At 43.4% G+C, this 18,024-nt stretch overlaps 1 protein-coding gene across 5 annotated transcripts in view; it reads right to left on the bottom strand.

Annotated features, from left to right (window-relative positions):
• KCTD1 (potassium channel tetramerization domain containing 1) overlaps positions 1-18,024 on the bottom strand; it is a 171,946-nt gene that overhangs the window by 68,286 nt on the left and 85,636 nt on the right. The gene's annotated exons all lie outside the window — the stretch shown is intronic.

Below are 18,024 nucleotides of genomic sequence, written 5' to 3'. Positions count from 1 at the left end.
GCAGATGCTTAACGACTGAGCCACCCAGGCGCCCCTGCAGGATACTTAAAAATCAGTTAAAGTGATGCTAAGGAGAGCCTATCTGAATGCAAGAAACTCAAGACCCAGCAAGCTGGCTGTACAGAATGCAATTCCTACATGGCCTCCCTGGCCTGAGAAACATTTTCATACAGTGTTCCTATTTGATCTAGCTTTTCTTTCAATGAAGCGGGGCTCCATCTTGAACTCCATCCTCTGCTTTGTCAATTACTCCATTCAAATACAAAGGATAAAGGATGTGCACGTTCTCCTAAACGGGGAAGACTCTCGGTGATCGAGGACTGCCCACTAAGTACGGAGCTGGACCCCTTTACTGAACAGGAATTCAGCCTCCCCAGGGGACACGCTGGGGGGGGGGGTTGGCAGAGGAGGGGGCTCTGAGTGCCCTGGGAGGGAGGTAAGGCTACAGTGTTCTCGTAGTCTAACCTGGGTCAGGGATTTTAGAAATACATAAAAGTATTAATGAAACAACCCAAAGCAGTCACTCCACCCATCCTCTGGATCCTGTCACCCTGTCACCCCTCTTGCTCTCTATGGACTCCTTCTCATCAACATGTAAACATGTGTGGGTCTCTTACATCTTAAAAACATATAAAATCCACCCACTCACCTCCAGCCTCGACTCTCCCACTCCCTTCCTCTCCTGCAGTGAAACCTGGAAGAAGCGGCTGGTTCCCTCTCTTGGCCTCTCACTGCACCCTCAGATCACCCCAGCATGTCTTCTGCTCACCATCTACAAAACTACACTACAAAGACCGCTAATGGCCGGCCTCCCTGTGGACAAGCCAGAGACATACCCCGAGGTCCCACCTTCCTTGAAATCTCAGCTGCAGTAACAAAATCGACCACTCCCTTAGCTCCTGATACACTGTACCCCACAAGCTCCTTGTGGCTCCAGCAACCCCTTCTCTGCGCTGCCTGGGAATAGCTGAGTGTCTGGGGGCCCTCTTCTCTCACTACGATTTCTAGGCAAAATAATGCACTCCGAGTGGCTTCAATTACCATCTATAAGCTGATGAACTCCCAAGTTTGACCCTCCAGCCCAGACTTTGGCCAGACCTGTTATCTACCTACTCATCCAACATTTCCACTTGATTGTCCCATGAGCCTCTCAAATCCAACATCTCCAAAGTGGAACTCCCCCTGTTCCCCAGGGCTCCCCCTGCAGCAGGCCCTGTTCTAATATGCAGCACCCCCATTTGCCTTGTCCATTAGCTGAACTCCTTCTGCTTCCCCCACACCCCCCCTCACCAGGATCAGTCTCCATGCCCTGTCGATTCCACCTCTCAGATATTACAAATCATCCACCGCTTCTCCCTACCCCCACTACTACCATATTGCAGCTCTTAGGTACCATCGCCTCTGCCCACCCTTGTTCTACTTTCTCTGCAATCCATGGTGCACATCTTAATTGAAGAAAACTTGTAAAAAAAAAAAAAAAAGTTAAATTGGACGCTGTCCTCCTTTGCTTAAACCCTTCCATAACCGCCCAGGCCATAGGATGAGGTCTGAAACCTTTAACATGGCCTAGAACTGATAAGGTCCTTGCTGAGAATGTGTCAGCTTTCTCTCTCACCACTCCCCATTACTCTCTATGCTCAAAGCCCAGATTTCCTTTCAGTCCTGGGATATTCTAGAATGTTCCATGCTCTTTCCTGCCTCAAGGCCTTTGTGCATACACTTCCCTGTCTAGCATGTCTCTCAGATCAAAATCCTTCTTCCCTTCTCTGTTCTCTCTGCTTCCCCTTGAAGTGAAAACAAAGACTAAAGCCCAAAGAAGAACCAAGAGTAACAGACAAGTGGAAAAAAAAGTACTAAGAAAAAGGAAAAGCAGGTGGGTTTGTATCCTTTTATTAACTGTCCTTAATCCCCTCAGACCATTCTTTAAATTTAAAAGAAACCATAACCCAAGGAGGTTGTGCCTAAAACCAGAACAGACATCAATTCCCAAATGATATTAAAGACCCTGGGGAGGACTGATTTTCTTTTCCGTAGATGGGGACAATAAAAAAAAAGGCATCTGGAGTCCATGAGCAAGTCTCATAAAAGTAAAATGGGGTAACAACAGTCATCGATATCTTCTATCACAGTATATGTATGACATGCCTTAATATTAATAGAATTAACACTAGAATTAACCACAAAACCCATGGTAACTAGCCAGACAACACAGACCGGAAGTGAACAGAACTCTTCTCCCTGAACCCAACCTGTAACACTGACCCCCTAAAGTTGGAGTTCCCTGAGAAATTTTCAGTTTTACACTCTCAACTCTATAATGTGAGCAAATATGATAGACTGCGTGACTCTGTGACATCAAATGTGTGCCTTTGTAAAAGGGTTTCTCTTAGCTGTTATGAGGTTGGAGGTTGAGCCTGGGAGAGACAGAGGGGAAATGAGGAAGATGGGGAAAGGAAAAAAGGAAAGAAAAGATAGTTTGAGTGGGCCTGTGGTAGAGAGGTGAACACTGGTCCCCACCTAAAACACAGAGGGAGAGACCGAAGTCCAGATTTGGCGACCTTGGCAAAGTCCATCTTAGTCCTGTCCCTCCCTCGTCCCCAGAGTGCACAACCTTGCCAACCAGGCTCACACGTCTGTGAGGTCAGTGCTGTTCCCACCACCAGTTATCACCAGGTGGTGATTCATTTGGGTGTATGTGATTCCTACGTGTGCTAAGAAATCAACAGAAGGGGGATGCCCGAGTGGCTCAGTCGGTTAAGCGTCTGCCTTCAGCTCAGATCGTGATCCCAGGGTCCTGGCTTCGAGCCCCACATCGGGCTCCCTCCTCAGTGAGGAGCCCTCTTCTACCTCTGCCTGCCGCTCTCCCTGCTTGTGTGCTCTCTCTCTCTGACCAATACATAAAATCTTAAAAAAAAGGAAGAAGAAGAAGAGGAGGAGGAAGAAGAGGAGGAAGAAGAAGAAGAAGAAGAAGAAATCAACAGAAGAGAACAAATTAAATTTGGAACCTATGCAACAGAACTTGACTTAATCTCCAGGGGCACAGTCTTAACCATCTGACGCTCAGAGCATAGCACAGTGAGGCACACAGTAGGTGTGCAAAAATGTTTAAGGAAAGGTGGGTTTTTTTTTTTAATGTGTGATTGGAGGAACTTTTTATTTCTAACCTTCACAGCTAAAGAATTAGTTTCCATTTTTTCAAATGAAGGCGAAATATTTAAATCCTTTCTGCTCAAAGCTAAGAGGGCAAAGATTATCAATTATCCTTAAAATGTTAACATAAAATCATTTTATTCATTTCTATGAATATTTTTGAGCAACTAAAATGGGCCAACCACTGTACCAGGCAGGGGGGATAAAGCAGTGAGCAAAAGAGGCAATGTCCCAGGAGCGGATGTTATTTAAAGACTAAAACAAATAAAAATCATGAAAATACTAACTCTCACTCTTAAAAATATTCAACCATTATTTTTTGAAGAGCTACTCTGCGTATGGCAAACAGAGATAAAATAACCCTCAATCGATTAGAAAATTTCAACCACAGGTTGATATACATTAAGTCAGATATATGACTTTACACAGCACATTAGTTTGAATATTGTAAAAAAGATATATATACACATCCTTAAAACACATAAATACCCAAAATAGAAATGGCAGCAGACCCTATCAGTATGCCAAAGAGTGGTTCAACAGACCGACCGGACATTGGAATTTACATCAAGGAGCAGTGAAGGCTCCAGAACAAAATTTCCTTCAGTGCATTTAAACTGCGATCTAATTTACAAACATTTGGTTTGTAAAAATTTGATCTGCAGATCTCCTTGCCAGGATAGGATCCTAGGAAGGGATTAAGGGGAAGGAAGTCTAAAGGTCGCCTGACCAGGTATTTCTGTAATAGTCGTCTCACTGAAGGGCTTCTGGTAAATTGGTTTAGGTGAGTTAGCTGATTAAGAGCCGGTGAGGTGCGGACACAGTTTAGTTTCACCAGCCGCTGTGCCAGCTCCTCTCCCAGTCTCAGGTGCTAATCCAGGATCCCTTAGCATCACAAATATGGACTAAGGGTTTCCCGAACAAGTAACCACCTGTGTTAATATTTTCTTTTGATTCCATCAGCAACACCTTAGCTGATTTCTTTTGCAGGATGGGGAGAAAAGCAGAATTTCCAACAGACCTATTGAGAGAGGCAATCCAGGGGAGTATGTGTCCCGGAGAAGACAGACCTCAGTTCCTCAGCAGGTCACGCTGCAGTGGGTGAGAACCAAGACCAGCACAAATATGAACTGAGTCAAGTCTGAAGCAATCACGTCGTAAAGGTGACACATAAGCCAGCAAGTGAGGAGAGGGGGGCTTTGTCGACCGAGAAAGAGATTGAGACTATAAATCAGGACTAATTCCTGACTCTAGACCAGATGCTGCTACTCCAGCTCCCCGGGCCTCCGTTTCCTCACCCCACCTAACAAACTGAGGTGGTCAGAGGTGTTATCCACTTGAGTTCGTAAGAAATGAGTTTACTGTCCTTCCCCTACTATCTTATAGGGAAACCTAAGTCCACTGTGACTCACCCAACAGCGAGCCATCTTTCTCGGGAAGAGGGGACGCAGCTAGTCACAGCTCCGTCTGCCCTGGGTTCATGCAGACCCCCACCTGTGATTAGGTTCCCACAAATGGCCAGCGTGTATATGGCCTGCTTCTGTATAAGTGGGACCCAAGCAATGGAGATGGGGGGGCACGTCAGAAGGAGGGAGTAGCCACCCAGCCAATTTAGTCTGTTAAAGATCGTTTCATTAGTTTTAATGTCACTCCTACTTGAATGTCAAGTCCATGAGAAATGAGACCTTCTGTCTTGCTCTTTACTGGCTGTCACTGACTAGCACATACTAGATGCTCAGTAACCACGCACTGAATAAACAGACGGGCGAGAGACCCAGAATCCAGTCCTGAATTCGCCACGTACTGCCTGTCCCTCTCGGGGCAGGCCGTTCAACTTTCGAGACTCTAAGACTGTCATGGGGATTAGACGGAATAATGTGCAATGAGTACTAACAGAAACACGTTATCGTATATGTTAGCATTCAATTGACCACGGGGATGAATTCTTCAGGAATGAGAGGTGTAGCCCTCACCCCAAGCAATGCTCCCGATGCTAATGGTATTCATAGTTCATGATGTAGACAACATTTACTGACTTCATTGCTAAACAAGTTGGTATAAACGAAATTAAGAGTAAAATGTGAATTATTTCATGATTTATGACAGCTAAGCAAGTATTTTATTTGTCAGGCAGGAAAAGAGAGTTAAGAGAATGACATAATCTCTCTCAAATTAGCACTTTAACACAAAGAGTGCCACTGTTCTATGCAATACATTGCCAGAAAGTTTCATATTCTTTCTTGCATCTGGATGAGATCTTTTCGGGCTGCAAAGTGGCCATAGAATGTTTTTTAAATTATTAAAAGGAAAAAACAACAACAAAAAACCGTGTTGCAATTTATCATCTGGTCATAGTACTGTTTTTAATGATAGACGTTTAAAAGATCCTAGTTAATATATTCTATCGGATTAGGATACTTGATTATTCAAACAAATTTAGATTATGCTTTACTGGTATCAGTACATTCTAATGAAAATTATAAATAAAAAGAGATCGGTTTCCATAAATTCAACTCTTGTAATTAGGAAAAATCAAATGGTGTATTTTTTAATGAGAGGGATAATTTTATTGAACACTGAAGACTTATATTGCTAATATTTATAAGTCATTTCAACTTTGCTTTTTAAGACCTACTTAAAAGTTAGTCCAAAATGAATCCTTTAAACATTTTATATAAAGTATATTTAAATTTTCCTCTTCATGATATGAGAGAATAAAAGCTTGAGAGTTTAATTTTATTTTTGTATTTCAGTGAATTACACACCAGTCAAAAAAGGGTACCTAGAACTTAGTATCCATCTCTCTCTGAACTTTATAGTTTTTATCCCGCACCTTCTCATGATCATTATTTTATTCTTAGCATAGATGCAGGTTCTCCAACTGGTTTTTTTTTTTTTGCATGTTTACATTCTTTCACTTGTGTTTATAAATATTTTGTGATTTTTTTTTTTTTGATCTTCTGTCTTAGCTTTAAAAGAGAATATCGAGGGGGCACGTGGCAGCCTCAGTTGGTAGAGCATGTGACTCGATCTTGGGGTTATTAAATTCAAGCCCCACAATGGGTGTGGAGATTACTTAAAAAATAAAATCTTGGGGCACTGGGTGGCTCAGTCAGTTAAATGTCCCGCTCTTGATTTCAGCTCAGGTCTCGATCTTAGAGATCAAGTTCAGGTCCTACTTTAAAAAAAAAAGATTCTTAAAAAATGAGAGAGAATATTGAGGATCAGCTGTAAATGATACTATCCCTTTCCTTTTCCTCTAGCTGGTCAATAATCTCTAACCAACAGAATTTTTTAACAAAGTTACCGTTACTGAGCCTGTGCTATGGGCTTTTACTACTCACAACAGTATTCCCATTATCCTGCTCTAAGAGATGAGAAACTAAGTAACTTGCCCAAGGCCATTCAGGGTAATTATTCTCCCAGCTCTGACTCGGTCTATCCTTTGGGAGGTCTACCGAGAACAGATTGAGAGTGTTGTTTCCCCCAAACTTCCTGTAAGACTGGAGATGCCTGAGCAACTTACCTCCCCTTCCCTTTTTTTCCTGCATCTCTTCCTTGTTTTCCCTTTGGCTCCTGTGTCCCCAAAGTATCCTTTATCCCTCCTGTTATCTGTTGTCACCCACAATTCCCTATGATCGTCCTGCAGTAAGAAGTCCGGTGACCCCAGGCTGACAGTCCGTCTTGCTCGCTGGTCCCAGCTGGGCGAGAACCGCCTGGCAAGAGCAGCAGAAGGGAAAGTGCCTGTGCAGCAAGCCCTGTCATCCTGCGCCAAGAGGTAAACCCTTGCCCCATAAAGCGCCTTAGTATTATTAAACAGTTTCTATTTGTCAGGCACTTTATAGTCATTTTTATTGGTTCTTTTTACTAGTCATAACTCGGCATCAGAACGGGGCTCACTTTTTCTTTTCATTAAGTGCTCTGAGTGAAGTGGGAAAGAGTGAAGGCCTTGGGGAGCAGGTCCTCAACCTCTGCAGAGAACAGTCATAGGCCGGCAGAGACCCGCAACCTGCCCCAGTGCCAGACCCAAAGGGGAGCGGCCAGCCCTCAACCACTGCACCGGGGGCTCCACAGAAGCTCCCCAAATCAATCCAACCACAGCTTTCAGCCCCTGTTGTCTTGACTATGTGCTGACATTTGGAAGACTGGGCCATTCTATTTTACCCTAATCCAGGATGTTCCCTTTTATGTTCTTGCAACTTCAAAAGCACAAAAATCACATTAAGATCCTTTTAGTTTTAAAAGACACATCCAGGGGTGCCTGGGTGGTTCAGTGGGTTAAGTGTCTGCCTTCGGGGCTCAGATCATGATCCTGGGATTGAACCCCCTTCTCCTCCCCTCCCCTGCCCTGCTTCTCCCTCTCCCTCCCCCGCCCGTGCTCTCTCTCTCAAATAAATAAAATCTTTTAAAAAAATAATAAAAGACACATCCATGTGAACACTTGTGGTTCAGCGTCCTTTTTCTTTTCTTTAGTGCTATGTAACTGCACTGCTTTTTTTACTTTAGTTATAAATCATAGCCAAAAAAGTACCAGCATACAAGAGGCCTCGACCTGGGGTTGGAACTGGAACTTCAACTTCCCTCCTCCCTAGCAAGGTGAACTTGAGAAACTGCCTAACCTCTCCAAGGGTCAGTTTTTCTCCCCTTCCTATCCACTCCCCCTTCAGCTTGCTTGTGTGTGGAGACTATCACAGGGCATATTCCACGAGCAGGGTTTATTTTCATGTTCCTTGTCTGTCTCCTCCACGAGACGGTGAGTGAGTCCTCCAAGGACAAGGACTTGATCTGTGTCCCCATCATCTTTCTAACCCAGCACCTGACACTAGAAAGTGCCCTACCTGGCTTCCTTACAACGAAGTCACATACACGAGAGCCCTTCGCAATCCAATCCGCAAAGCACTGTTCGCAAGTACCCTGTGTAACTAAGGATTCACAGTACATCCCACAGGCCCAAAATGTGAAGGAAATACTGCTGGGCACCAAGGGAGCCGCGCTTTTAGTGACTGCAAAAGTGGTAATCAAAACGTAAACCGTGACAGAGAACCACTTCGGAATTTCTTTGGGTTACTACACGAATACTCCACCTTACAATGCATGGTTTGACAACTGGGTGAACATTTGGAGGGGCTGACAGGTAGTGAAACGTGGCACCCTGCTTCGTGCTGGGACATCGAAAACAGCCGTGTTCTCAAAGTGATAGCAAAGAAAAGGCTTAAATTTTGACAAGACAAGATTTTATTTTTTCCAAGTTTTCACATGCTCCTTATACACTTTTAAGATTTCAGTGTTTAGTCCTTCAGTTTCGTTAATCCACCTTCCGTCCCATTTCTTAGACAGTAACACATAACTTACGAATAGTCGTTAAATGAGCCAAGACCCTCTGCTTCCTCTCCCAACTAGCCCTTCTTCTGACTTTACCTAGCTATTGCCATTCTGGCTTCTCCAGCGTCTTCTCTTTACTATTTCTAAGTTATTCCTTACCTCCCCAAATGCCCACCTTGCACACAGTAAGTGCTCGATAAATGCCTTTTATAAATAAACCCTATTTTGAGAGTTTTTCTGGACAGCATTCTTCATCTTGACCTTTCTCTTCTTAGATCATCACTCATCTCCTAAGAGGTGGTTCTTTTTTTTTTTTAAGATTATTTATTTATTTATTTATTTATTTATTTGACAGAGAGAGAGAGACAGCCAGCGAGAGAGGGAACACAAGCAGGGGGAGTGGGAGAGGAAGAAGCAGGCTCATAGTGGAGGAGCCTGATGTGGGGCTCGATCCCATAATGCCAGGATCACGCCCTGAGCCGAAGGCAGACGCTTAACCGCTGTGCCACCCAGGCGCCCCCCCAAGAGGTGGTTCTAAAACGTATCACTTGAGATGGTAGTTAAACCATGATCCTCTTCGTAACTTAAAAAAAAAACTGGAGAAACATACCTAGAATCTCATCCTCCTCTTTCCCCTTATGAAACGATCCAGAAAACAGCAAAATCACTACCATTATGAATCTTCTATCATTAATTATAAAAAATTAACATGTGAATGAACATGGAGTTGTAAGGAAAAGAAAAAGAAGCTACTTCAATCAGTTTTCTAATATTCTTGTTATACTTCTATAATAAGAAACTGTGGGTTTCTACAGCAACGTGATTTTAAACTGCTACCTCAATCCAGTGAAAAATAAACATCCTGCAAGGTTTTTTTTCCTGGAGTAAAAAAACAGATATTTGTTCACGATGGAAGAAAATATCTAAAATCTACTTAGGTATAGTTTTGTCAGAAAGCATGTCATAAAATAGAAGCCAACATTCCAGATGAGCTGGCTTAATAAAATTAATAGATAGATAATTATATTTATTAACTCACAGAATTAATTCAATTCTAAAAGCCCACAAAGTTATCCCTTTAAGGACCACGGTGGCTGAATACTGTGAATAATTGAAAGGCAAACTAAATTATGGTAATGAATCCCTGCATCGTCATATCAACCATTTCTACTTTATAAGAGCACTTTGTCCAACTTAAATCACAAGAGGTCGTTAACTGGTCAGCAATCCTGCATCAAAACACCACCAGTTACCTGAGTCTGCAGTCTGTTCAAAACATATATTATTATTACACCTCAACTTAAGTGGAATGCCCATTGATTTATGTAATCTCCAAGACAGAAGTCGAGTTTTAGAAAATTATTGTCCAATTGTGCATTAAGGAAATGCAAATACCACAACACACGATCTAGCCAAATATAGGCCCTACTTCTAGAATACTGGAAGTTATTACTATAATGACCTTCCCGATGCTGTCAAAACTCCAGTGTGATGACCACTCCCAGAATCGCAAACCATTCCGAATAAATTTCCATTTCTTGTAAAAAGCTGTTGATCTCATTCTAAGCCAACTTTTGCAAATCTGATGGAGTCTGGGCCTCAATTATGGGAACTCTCCCTACCTCCCTTTAGCACTTAAAAATTTCCAAGGCTTTCGAAAGAGAAATGGGAGCAGTCTGCAGAATAAACCTACAAGATGTAGGGATCAGTCCTGCCTGGGGCCACAGCACATGCAAATCTTAAGGAAAAGCAGAGGAGAGAAAAACAGGCTTTGGGGCAAAGCATCCACGGGGATGAGAGATGGGCTCTCTCTCTCGTTTTTTCTTTTCACGTTTTATTAATTTAAGTAATCTCTACACCCTACATGGGGCTCCAACTCAAGACCCCAAGATCAGGAATTGCACTCTCTTCTGATGGAGCCAGCCAGGCGCCCCACAGGCTTTCTTACTTAGGTAAGTGAGAGACAGGCGGGCCCTGGTGAGCCAGAGGCCTGGAGACATCCCAGCAACCGGGAGAGCAGAGCCACTGCTACTGGCCCGAGTCTGGGCAGGCCCCTGAAGAAGAAACAGCAGAGCCCTCCACCCCCCCAGCAGCCAGACCGGCGATTTACAAGAGAAAACTGAAGACCGAGACGGGGACTTTAACACCAAGACCAGCAGTTTTTCATATATGAAGACAGCCTGTGCTAAGATAATAAAACAACAGAAAATGTTCCCAGAGCGCGCAGGCTTTCAGCGCCTCTCAAACCGTCATTCGCTTCACACGGGCGACCCTGCCAGGTGGCTGTGACCACCTTCCCCACCGACTGAGCAGGAAACTGGACCACTGACTCTGTCCAGGGGTCTGGCATGGGCATCTGTTCTTAACCGCCGTGTGACAGGGCTTCTCCAGAGGCAGTTGTGGTCCCCAGATCCGCCCCGGGCTGGGGGACCGCACGCAGCAACATGGCGGCTCGTGCTCCCTGCAAACCTCTTCCCGGTTCTCTATTTATTTACTTATTTTTGCTTGATGGTAACAAGCTCTCTTCTGAAGTTGCTCTAAGAAGGCACCTCAGGTAGTAAGATCAATCCAATGTTCTATCACCTTCTCTTCACTGGATTTTCCTATTTGCACGGCTGGTAAGAATTTTGGAATCAACAGACGACGGATTTAAAAGCGGACACTCTGGAATCGAACGGGCCTGGATCCGAATCCAGGCATAGTTACTGATCACTTGAGACCTTAAGCAAGTCAGTCAAGTAAGGTTAGTTAAACCTCAGTCTCCTCCTTTGTAAAACGGAAATGGTGACAACTCCTTGAGGGGCTGGATGAGAACGAAAGGAGAAACCACACGGGTCCATACTCATCAAGACGGTCTGCACACATCAACTGCCTGGGAATCATGTGAAAATGCAGAAGAGACTCAGGGGCACGGCGTGGAGAGATCCCGCATTTCTGACAAGTTCCCAAGTGACGCAGAGGCTGCTGGTCAGTAGACCATGGTAAAAAAAAAAAAAAAAAAAGAAGCCACACACAACCCTGGTGTATCTTGGTCATTATTAATGATTACACTCCACTTCGGAACTACAGACTCAGTCAGCGGTTGTGACAGGCGACATCAAAACTCTGTACGGAGGGTCTCGTTCGTCTCTGCAGACCGAGGCCGAACAGGATGAGAACTCCGTGGCCAGAGCACGCCCCTCGTTCGCTCCTGCCTGGACCAGGTCCAGGGGCTCACCCAGAACAGCAAGGAAGCTGGGAATGGTGAAACAGCTCTCATTTCTAAGTTACACGTTACATTCCTTCAATCTAGCTGGCAAGAGAAACACAGCACGTTCCCGTCTCATAACCAATCCACAAACTCAAGAAACTTGCCTTAAACACTTACGTCTCAGACCACAGTAACAAAATGGAGGATTTCCTCACGTATCAAGCTTATATACACATACTTATGCATCTGTATCTGCATATATCTGCATGAATGTATTATCCATGACCACGCTGTCTAAAGGAGGGGAGCAGAAATTACAAATACCACATAAATATATATGTACATATATAGTGTATCTACTAGCTTGCACATGGGGGAAAACAGCCACATGGGACAGGTGCCATAAAGAACAGCTCCCTTTTTCTTGGGTTGAGAGGAAGGGTAGGGACTGAACCGGGTTCACCTGCACTGGAGACATGGAGTAAACTAGAAAATGATGATTAAAAGCTTCCAAACTAGTCCTGACATTCTAATTTGGTGACCATATTACTCACAAGGAAGTGCCATTTATCTCTGCCATCCCTCAGCATTCCTTTCTGAATTCCTCTCCTTTTTTCCTAGAAGCCTACAACCTAATGCTCTCTTAAATCTGTCAGCCTTTTCGGGTAGCACATTTTTACCTCCTTCCTCCCAGACCGGATCGCAACGCCCATCTTCCAGGGTTCACTGCCAGGTGATCAGGGGAAAGCAGATGTTCAGGGTGTGAATGAGGCTACATCCTCCCAGGAAAGGTCTTCATGATAAAGGTGATTTTCAAATGCCTACTGGGGGGTCGCTGAGGTGGAGGGGTGGGAGGCGCAGAACGGGCTGGTGATGTGGGAATAACTGAGCTGCTGTGGCGGGCTCCCAATCCTCTCCCTTCAAGGTTGCCCCAAGTCTCTCAGCTTTCCAGGGTTATATGCATGGACTCCGTCAACAACATGGGAGCCCTCTGTCATCCTCACACCTCTCCTCCAGGATGAGGAGCACGCCCTGTGACTTCCCTGCACCCCACATATTAAACACAACCAAACTCACTGCCTGGAGGGCCAGGAGGGGCTCAAGTGTTTGCAGTCCCTCAACAGGAACCACAGATCTCAGAATGCAGTGGGTTTCCAGAAGGAAGTTCCCACTGGGGTTCCCAAAGCAGCCCCAGAGCAAAGTGCCTGTGACACGTCTGATCAGAAGCTCGGACACTCTGGACTGTTTACAGTCCTGTGAGAGATCTCCCGCTTTGTGGTTTTTGAAAAATCCCATACATGGACCAAGTTTAGGATAGGATATGAATAAAAAAAAAAAAGAGTGACTAATAAAAGTTGGCAGTCATATATAAATGTATCTTTTTTAGAGAGAAAGAACAGGCTCTGTCAGGTTGTTAAAGTATATAAGCTGAAAGGAAGTCCGAGTGTAAAGAAAGTTGAACAGAAGGACAGGGAGAATTACTGGAAACCTAAAACATGTCTGTAGGTTTGGTCTGCTGTAGCGGAGTGGATATACCGTGGTGGGCTGTCTCGTTTAAAGCCACGGGCATTAGGAAATGCAGCCCTTGCTATGGTGAGGTATCTCAACCGGCTTAAACACTCATTTCCTTCTAGACGATCTAGAATAGAAGCTCATTCCCTGTTATAAAGACTCGACACCATCCAGAGACCGACCTCCCTCGAAGAGTAACAGACAAAGAGAGACTTTTACAAATCTGAAGACCCAAGGAGCCTAAAATCTTATAGAACCTAACCTTAAATGTTCATCATTTCCACTGTGATGTGCGTGTACCAAGCAGACAATCACTCCAGCCTGAGGCCCACTAACTTGCCCTTCTCCTGCAAACCCCACTGAGCCCTGAGGGCAAGGGCCACATCCTGCTCCTTTAGACAAGTACTTAGCAGGCAGACAGAGGCTCGATCAACAATGGTTGACTTGAATTCAGTGTCTTTACACCACCACTAGCGTGCAATAAAAAAGTTTGTCCATGCAATGTTTCAAATCTGTTTCATTTTGGTTCATCAGGGTCCATCGATACCCCTTTTTGGACCAACTAATTTCCCCCACCTTCTCCGCTGTCTCAATTGTCCAGAGAAGTCTTTAAAAAGACATCCTGACTAACTGGTGTTATGCAGTGAAGAATCAATCAAGAGAAGTAAAAATGGGTCCTAGAAATAAAGTTCCAGCAAATGACAGACCCACCTTATACGTTTGTTCCCAAGATTTTCCACTCAGGTAACCGCAATGCCAACTCCTACATCAATTCTGCTTTTCAAATGGCAGCTAGGACACCAAAAGTTTAACTTGAAACTGAACTTTTTATTAAATAACCAGTGGGGTTTTGCCTGGCCTAGCAAGGCAGAACCTGATTTAGCAGTCCCACCTGCAGAAGGGGCTCTCATTTGCAGTGACAAGAGGATGGCCTTTTAGGTAACGCTCATTTGGGGGAGCCAGATTTTAAAATCAGGGTGACACAAAGATTTAAGTTTTAAGTGAATGTGAGCCACTTTCTCGTTTCGCAGCAAACACTTCTTTCCCTGTTTCCTGGATCAGATTTAATAGTGAGCTGACATACATGCGGGTTCATAGCAATTTAAAATAACTCACTTGTATCATGACTATAATAATAATATGTAAGAGTTAAAAATACAGATTTCTTTCCCGAAATCACTGCTGCAAAACATTAAGTGCTTCACCTTTTAACTTTCTTTATTTTCATCTGGTTTTAATAGTTAATGAGGCCAAAATCATGCCAATCCAACTACTTGCCAAGTGGAAAATGGATTAATTTATAAAGATTCCTGGTACAAACGCCACACTAGTAGATACTCAATGACTGTTTCCTGCATGAATGAAAAAAGTTACATAGTTATGTTACTGACATTTAGTTTCTCCACCAATCTGAATGGGACATCAAATATTCCTGCAGCAGAAAAAAGGAAGGTAGCCATAAACTAACATTAAAAATGAGGAAAATATCTGTTTTAAACAAGGCAGCTAATCCTAATAGCTCCAGATAACCATTACAAGAATGTCTTGTTAAAACTGCTTTGGCTGTTAAACCCACTACACCCTTCAAGTTTATAGACGTTTGATTCCCTCTTTAAGAAAGAGAGCAGCCCTCCCAAATTAAAAACAAGACTTTGGCGATTATTTCGGTAATACATAAAATGCAGGTTAGTTAGTTTGTTTGTTTCTATTAAGCAAACAGATTGAATATTCCTCCTCCCTTCCCACACTAAGCACCTGAACGAAGACTGTTCCCCAGTGCTATGGACATCTGACTTCTCAAAGGCAAGGTCATTAACAACTACTAGTGCCCCCACAGAGAGGCTGCTCCAATTTTTAGCTGGGAAACTGTAAGGACCCACTCTGGCCCCTAGTGAGGCCAATGAGATGGACACACTGATGTACTCCACCAACTTCAGAATCTCTCCACTACCTATTTCCTACCTGCAGAATGCCTTAGAAGTATTTCTGGAAATAATCTGGTTAAAGTCAAATAAGAACAACTGAAGACACCTTTGGCACAAGCTTACGAATGTGTCTAAGTATATTTTAGGGAACTGATTTTCACATTTTTATTTGGTGCTGGAGAGAGGCACGGTCTACAGAAGCTTTATCAACAAAGCTATGATATTTAGAGAATTTAAACTCTTATTATGTTCCTTGTGTATAAATGATAAAGACTAAAGTTAGAAATCTCTGTGGATGGATATCTAAGCTGAAGTATTGTTCTGTGAGGCAGGAAAAATACCGTATTTTCACGTAAGGAGAACAGCTCTGCAAATGTAGGATGGGCTGTGCTAAACCTTTGTAAATGTATCATGTGATCTCCAAGATTGCTAGGAAGCTGCACCAGTAACTGGATCCTGTTAGGTCACGACAGCTATGCAGGAGGAGGGGAGACAAGAATTGCCCTTTGCTTTTAACAGCCATTCCAGAGAATTAAAGAGTGAACTTCTTAAAGCAACCATCACAACCATCACCACAACTCCTCCCCGTGCCCCGCCCCCCCGCAAAGTCAACAAAAGCCAGGAACTTCACATGAGTAAAAATCACAAATTCCATAATCGTTAATCCTTGAGTGCATTCATTTTAAAACCAGTCCCACAAATGACACACTCAGTAACACTCTGAAAAAGTAAAAAGAGCGAATGCACTTAAAGTAACAGGCTCTTCACTTTTTGAGAAACTTGCAATGTTAGAAGAGATCAGAGCATCAGGGTGTGAGTATTACCAAGAAGTCTAGAATCATACGGTCAACAGTGGAATTCTGTGCAATACCACCTGATGAGCCTTGCCGATATTAAGGTTAGACAGCCTATGTTTATAATTAAGTAATAATGACTGAAACTCAAGGTACACACAGCATTTCCTGAAGATTAATGACTGTCAAGAGGAGTTGACCTCCTGAAGCAGTGGCTTGGGCCAGGAACCCCAGCCAGTCAGCAATCCCCAGGAAATGCCCTGGACCTCAGATGGTACAGCGGTTTTAATAAATACAAGAGGAAAAAGTTTAATATCGGCTTTCTACATAAACTAAACATTCGTTTCATTCTTAGAATGCTCAGACTTTAGAAGTAAGCTCTACGGGAGTTACTGAAGAGTTTCTTTAAAATTTCATAATGCTGATTAAAAAAACTTACTTTAACATAAATGAAAAGCTGACGGAAATATGTGCAAAAAGCACAACTTTTTGTAGTGTTTTAACTGCAAGGAGCTTAACTAAAATAATGTTTGCATAATAACCATCCAGCCAGCATATGGATATTCAAATCTATATTTAACTTTAATCTATATTTATCTGACTATACCTCAGAAAAAGAAAAGAATCAGTAGTCAGGTTTAGAGAACCAATTTACCTTACTCAGTGGACATGAGACTGTGACAGGGCAACTGCATTCCTTAGACCCAAACAAAACCCACTAAGCAACTCCCTCCTCCATCTTTTGTGAATCTTAAGTCATGATTCTATAGGAGAACGATGTCAAGAAACCAGCGGACAGACACCAGCAGACAAAACTGTTTCATTATGATTCTAAGCAGATCTAGACTGATGAGCTTTCTCAGGCGTTTAACTCTTAATCAGGTGCTACTCTAAACCAGGATGTTTTAAGGGTCTTACTTGATCAGAAGAATGTGAACATTTATTTTTGCTTTCAAAGAAAAAGCAAGCAGAAATTCGCCGAAGACTTCTCCTCTGGGCCCTCACAACTCCATAAACCCACCCCCTGATCTGCCAGAAATGTACCACGCACGCTGGAAGTACAGAAACACACACAGCCTACAGGTCTTGTGTATTTTAGAGAACTTTGGTGTTTATATTACCATTCACAGCCCCTTTCTCTGCTGGCCTTGAGGCTTGCTGATTAGCTGGTAAACCTTTGAAAGGGTCAGTTTGTCCAGAACTGGAATTTCCACTTCGGAAACAGCACAGAGGTACTGGACATCTGTTCCTTGAAGGGCCTGCACTACAACCTCCAGACCTACAGTCGAAATTCCTACTTCTGCTTGATGGCAAGGAGGTCAAAGTTGTAAAAGCTCCAGTGGCTACGTCTGCCTGCAGAATAGAGCACAGTCCCCAGAGACCTCTGGTTTCTGGCTGCTAGAAAAGTCTCCAAAAGATGAACACAATTTTAATAATATGAATATATTCCCCTAAATAATAAGACAAGAAGCATCCAGGGAGGCCCTCAATCTCAACCTAAAATTTGGTACTGCTTAGAATGAAATAATTTTAATATTAAAACAGTTCCTTAATCCTTGATGAGGACTCTGAAAGCCCAGAGAGGTGAACTGATTTGCCCAAGGTGGCTCAGCTTCTGGGTCCATACAACTCTTAACTGTGGGTGTTCTTGCCACACTACTGTGCTGTTTGGTCTTGATTAAATATCTATATTAAGTCTTATCTGCCCCCTTAGATGGTGAGCCCCATGGGGCTAGGGAAAGGCAGCAAGGTTTGGTGCCCAGGGTGCTGGTAGTGCAGATACCCCATCTATTAACAAGTGACTTCAGTTTATGGAAACTACACCCCGAACATCACTTCACCTTCAACTACCTGTTACAGCATAAACTGGCACTGGACTGCCCATCTCTCCACATTCCACCCACATACAGGAAGTGGGTTTGGCATGTTTTCTTTGTCAGTATCAATTTTTTTAATCTGCATAAGTTATGGCGAATATGCAAGAGAATATTTTAATGGTTACTTTATTTAAATATATTTTAAGTAACTGCTTCCTTTATATGCCCGGTATTCCTGTACCCTGCCTTAGGGAACTCATGCGTTCAGTGGAAAGCCCCGCTGCCTCCAACCCTTTTGTTCTGCGAACTTTGAA

Source organism: Ursus americanus, chromosome 19 (genome assembly GCF_024610735.1).
Source record: "Ursus americanus isolate L20-20 chromosome 19, mUrsAme1.1.p, whole genome shotgun sequence".
NCBI lineage: Eukaryota > Metazoa > Chordata > Mammalia > Carnivora > Ursidae > Ursus > Ursus americanus.
Note: the sequence above shows the minus strand (reverse complement) of the source record. Positions and strands in the feature narration are given on the sequence as shown.